General features: G+C 31.0%; 1 pseudogene; it reads right to left on the bottom strand.

The window, feature by feature from the left end:
- Positions 1-3,781: 3,781 nt before the first annotated feature.
- On the bottom strand, positions 3,782-3,931 carry LOC143641060 (U2 spliceosomal RNA; annotated as a pseudogene).
- Positions 3,932-5,668: the final 1,737 nt, after the last annotated feature.

Genomic DNA, 5,668 nt, shown 5'->3' with positions numbered 1-5,668 from the left:
GTTCCATAAAAATGCAAGTATACTTACTGAATGTGAATTATTCTCTGCTATACCATACAAAAAACATCCACCAAAATTTTTTTTTTGGATTTATATATTTTACTTTTTTCTTTCCTTAGGTATGGATGAACGTGGAGGTACAACATCTTGGGGAACAGGTGGTCAACCAAGCCCCTCCTATGACTCATCTAGAGTAAGTTTTCTTATTGACTCTTTTTTGGGGGCATTACTGGGTTTTGAACACCCAGAGGCTTGTAGGTGCTTAGGCAAGCACTAGTTCACTGAACTGTATCCCTAGTTTTTTTGTTTGTTTGTTTGTTTGTTTTTTGTTTTTTAATTTTGAGACGTGGTTTCAGTAAATTGCTGAGGATGACCTTGATCTTGTGGTTCTCCTGCCTCAGCCTCCTTATTATCTGGGATTACAGGCATGCACTACCAGGCTGGCTCTTATTAATTCTTGAATAGAAGGGTAAAGATAATTTGAATAAGTAATTTCTTTGCTATGTGAACTCTTAGATAAATGAAGATAATTTATTTTCATGAAGATAGACTACTCAGTCACTTCACTATAGACTTAATTCTTATTAAAAACTGTCATACTTTGGGGATTTATTGTATTTTGTGTTATTTCTGTATTTGAACTTGCCTGCAGTACTCCTCATGAAATCTAGAGGAGCTCAGAGTGCCTCATTATATTTATATAGTCATGTTTCTTTGTGCTAATTTGATTTGAGAAATGACATTAGCTTTCAGAGCACAGGCTTTCAGCCTCTCCTCTTTTAGTCTTATTCTACTTGCCACCAGCTATTTCTGTGAGGAATTATACAGCCCCATTTCTTAGAAAGATATCAAAACAGAGACAACATTTTTTGGTTGACAATTAAGAGAAAATAAGACTAAGCTAATACTGTTCTACATACAGAAAGTTCAAAGATTAGAACCTTTTTTACAGAAACAAACAGAAATCTCAAAAAAAAAGGAAAATGAAAAATTAGATCAAAGAATTGCAATGAAATTATGCACTATGTTCCCAGACTCACTTGTAAACTGGTGAGTTTAAGAGATAATTTCCCAAAAGGCCATATTTAAATGAATAATGAACTATTTCTTATTTCTCTCAGAATTAACCAAGAGAAGATAAACAGGCATAAAATTTATCAGTTCTTAGCCCTTGAAGTGAATTGGTTAAATAGAAGTAAAACTGAATGTGTGATTTTAGTTCATAGTCTCAGAATGGATTATAGCCTTTTGCATTGAAAATGCTCTGTTAAAGTACTTCTTAAAATAATGAGGTTTTGCTGTTGTATTTGGTCATAGTATGTTTATTTAAATACTTTGTGAAGAACTGGATTAGTTATGTGGAATCTTAGAGACTGCAAAACATAGGATTTTAAGTTTTTCCTTTGGGAATCAGTGGCTGAGAAATCTACACTGCAGTGTAAAGAGTCCTGTGCTGCCTATCTGAAGACTTGGATTTTACTGTTGACATCACTATTAACTAACCAAAATTTAATCTTGGACACATTATTATTATTGGGGATTGTTAACCAGATGGATATACACATTTCTTTCCACCTTTAAAAGTTTATGATACTTTGAATAATATTGTGAATAATATTATTATATTTAGATTTTGGAAATAACAGCTTTATTTGGTGGGGAATTGACAATATGCTATTTATTAATATTAGAATAGTTTTTTTTAAAGGCTTGAGTTACTATGTAATATTAGGTTATTTCTTAGAGTGCTTTAAATGGTGCATTTGTATTTGATATTCATTTCCTTCTCAAAGTTTTTTGTTTTCCTACTGAGCACTATATAGGATTTTAAAAGAACATAATAATGTATCTAAACATTTATGTAACTTGTGATCCTGGAATTAAGTTTGGCTTCAGAGATGGGATCCAGAGAAAACTCTGCCTTTCTTCTTGCTATTTGATTTATAGGTTAGATGTGTAATGCTGTCTTATATTCCTACTTTATTTTTTTGAGTATAGGTTATTTGCAGTGCAATGTTAGAATTGATTATATAGTGAAGTAGTTTTCTATTAAAAAAAAAAAAAGATTAGTCTCTAGGTATTCCCAGCCTACTGTACAACCTTATTTGTATTTCACCTTGTTTATTTGAGTGATCAAATAGGATGATGATCCAGTGCTATCCTTCTTTATTTTTGTTCCTACTGAAATCCACTTTTCCACCAATTTCCCTCCTTTTATTGTGGTCATAGTCGGACCCTAAAATGATTTAGTGAGCTAAAGAAAAAGCCACGTTGTTTGTTTTCTTGTTTTATTTCTCTCAGAATTAACCAAGAGAAGATAAACAGGCATAAAATTTATCAGTTCTTAGCCCTTGAAGTGAATTGGTTTAAATAGAAGTAAAACTGAATGTGTGATTTAGTGAGCTAATGAAAAAGCCACGTTGTTTGTTTGCTTGTTTTTGTTTTCTGAATCCAATTTTAAACTTTCTTCCCCCTTTACCTCTTCTCCCTCAGAGAGATACTCATGGTTACTTTTGAAGCTTCCCTCAGGACTAATTTTTATAGGAAGATTATCAACTTTTAGTGTTTCATCATTAGATACTGTTTACTGTCTTCACCATGTTTTTCATAATTTTAAGAATAAATGGTTATAATCATGTTAATAAAACTCTAATTTGTACAAAGTGATTCATTCTTCTGCCTATTTTATCATGTTGAGGTTTTTAAATTCCTGTTTTATATTTTAGTACATTGGGGTTTTTAAATTCAGAAATAAATATTAGATGTTGGCTAAAAACAAATTTTGATATGCTACTAGTAAAATAGTTAACTCAATGTAAACTTTAACAAAATTACAAATACTTTTGTAAAAATCATGTGAAAAAATTCATTTAGATTTCATTATATTGTATTGACTGTACATTCCATTACAGAAAGTTCAAAATTGATTCGATTTTCATTAACATCACTAAATAGAAAATTTTGTTATTTTAGTTTTCATAAAATTTGAAGGGCCTGGTATACAAAAATAATACTGAAAAAACTACAGAGTACTTGGATGGAGTTATGAAACACACGCTTTTGATTTACATGGGTTAAACTATATAAGCTGCTGTTTCCCCCCCTTTTTGGCCCAATTCAATGCTATAAGAGAAAAAGAATGATTTTTTTTGCAGTAATGTAAAACTGTATTTGGCACCTGAGCCCTATTAATACTGTATGTCATATACATAGTTGTATAGAAGGGGCTATACAAAATCATGTAGGTTGAATTTAATATTTATTTAACAACTTTTCAAAGGAAATCTTTGTGTGCACCATACATGGGTCCTAAATTTACCATATAGATACTAAATTTAAGTCTGATTCTAAGGTATTTTTCTAGAATAGTAGACTTGTGCACATGAGCTCCAGAAAAGTCAAGTAGTGAAGAGGCACAGATTTTTCTTTAGTATATTAGTCTTACATCCCTTCTCTGAGCATGGAAAAGTCACTTAAGCAGCTCTCCAGTTAGCTGTGGCTATCCCTCTTTTTACCAAATGCACCAGAAATAGCCTCACAGTGTAGATGTAGAGGTAGTTAAATTTCTGGTCATTAGAAATATCCACACAGAACCATTTAGTGAAGAGATTTTATGAGGTAGACAAGAAATATAAAGTGTTTTTAGAAGAAATAATAGACATATTCAGCTTTCTTGGGAAATATGGATTTGAAACAGGACATGTTTGAGGCAGTCAGAGGAAAAGAGCACTGCATTTTACCCTTAGATCTTTCTACCCTTGAGTCTTGGTTTCTGTACTTTTAAATGCCTGCTTACTTGTGCAGAATAAAAATACACACATAAAAAGAAGAAAAAAGCATCATAATGTGAAAGATACTTTCAATTTTTAGAAATTTTATAAAAGTCATGATCAAGGTACACTTGATCTTAGCCAAAAGGCCGAGAAGCAATCATGATCAAGGTAAAGCATCAGAGAAAATAAAGGATTTAAGTCTAAGGTAGTATAGACAGGGCAAAAAGAAGTTTATTTGATGAGTTTGTTCCCTCCCTTTCTTTTCCTTTAGTGCAAAGAAATGCTTTCTATATTTGCTATTGTACCAGGTATAAAAGCCAAATATAGCATAATTTTTCTTTCTTTCTTTCTTTCTTTCTTTCTTTCTTTCTTTCTTTCTTTCTTTTTTTTTTTACTACAAAGAAATGATGATTTATTCTAGATTCAGATTTTTCTCCCTGTTGATACCAGGGTGATTGTGACAAGTTATTTAAGTCCACTGTACCTTAGTATATTTATCTGTGAAATGACATAATGATACCTACTTCATAGGGTTGTTTTGAGTATTAAATGAAACAATATACATAAAGTGCTTAGATCAGTGTCTGGTACATAGTGCTATGTGAGTGTTGGTTTTAAAACTGTTTCTCAAAATTTGTTAGATCTATAAATAACAATTACATAAATGTAAATGAAATGAGTACATTTGCAGATATACTATATTTTAAGTGTAATGACTGAGAATTATTTGCTCAATTAGTCTTACTTAATATACTTTAATTTCTTTAGATCTATAAAGGACATAAATAAAATCAATTTTTCTTCCCATACAATTGCTCACTTCTTTTTTTGGGGGAAGCAAAAACTTCTTGCTATTCAACTTTGATATAAAAGTTTTTGTATCTGCCTGATATGATGTTTTATACATAATGTGAGCTGTATATGTGTTTGCTGAATATAATCAAATTGGGGAATAATGATTATATTTACTAGGGTAATTGGATTTGGAGATTAAGGAAGGAAAACTTTAAAATTGACTTAAGATGATGAAGTTTGATGTAGATGATAGTAATATTGATGGTAGTAAGACATTTGTCCGAGTTTATGCATTGTTGTCCCTATGGTGATTCTACTTAGAAAAGAATTTCATTTAAGATCAAAGGTAATGAATACTTTTATGTGATCTTAGAGAAGTTACTTTACCTCTCTGGGTTTCAATTTTTTATCTCTAAAATTATGATAATTTTACACATATCTTGTACAGTTTTAGTGAAGGTGAAATATAATAATAGCTATTAAATATTTCACTTATTGATACTAAATGGAAGCTGCTTATTATTAATATTACCACTGTTATCAACAAATATCTAATAATTTAATGTACATTTTTATGGCTATATTTCCTGATATGTTTGATCTTTTAAGTCAATGGACATTTCAAGGGACTGTGTTGTCTTAGTTTCTCTGCCCTCTTAGCAATGTTACCATTAATCTAGATCAAGCTCTAAAGAAAGAGGAGTTTTCTGTTGTTATTCTTTTCTAAAATATCAAGTTTTTCATTCCTTCATTTAAAAGGTAGCCTTCAGTTTGCTGGTAGTAAAGTACTCAGGGATTATATTTATAGGTACCATCAGGGATCAGGAATTGGCATTCATTTTCTTTTTGTGATAAGGTTTGCAGATTAAAAGTCATTTATATTTTTGCTCTTTCTTCCCTGTGCATTTTGCAGTATTATAGAGTTTTCAAAGATGAAAGGATGTTAGTTATCTGTTTATACTCAGTCCCTTTATATCATAGATGAGGAAACCAAGTCTTGGAGAGTTTGAGATTTGTGCTAGTTCCACAGAATACATGAGATCTGGATAGCTGTATGACTATTTAATGACAGCCTCTGACTTAGAAGTCAGACACTGAAT

The sequence above is a fragment of the Callospermophilus lateralis genome, unplaced genomic scaffold (genome assembly GCF_048772815.1).
Source record: "Callospermophilus lateralis isolate mCalLat2 unplaced genomic scaffold, mCalLat2.hap1 Scaffold_83, whole genome shotgun sequence".
NCBI classification, from domain to species: domain Eukaryota; kingdom Metazoa; phylum Chordata; class Mammalia; order Rodentia; family Sciuridae; genus Callospermophilus; species Callospermophilus lateralis.
Note: the sequence above shows the minus strand (reverse complement) of the source record. Positions and strands in the feature narration are given on the sequence as shown.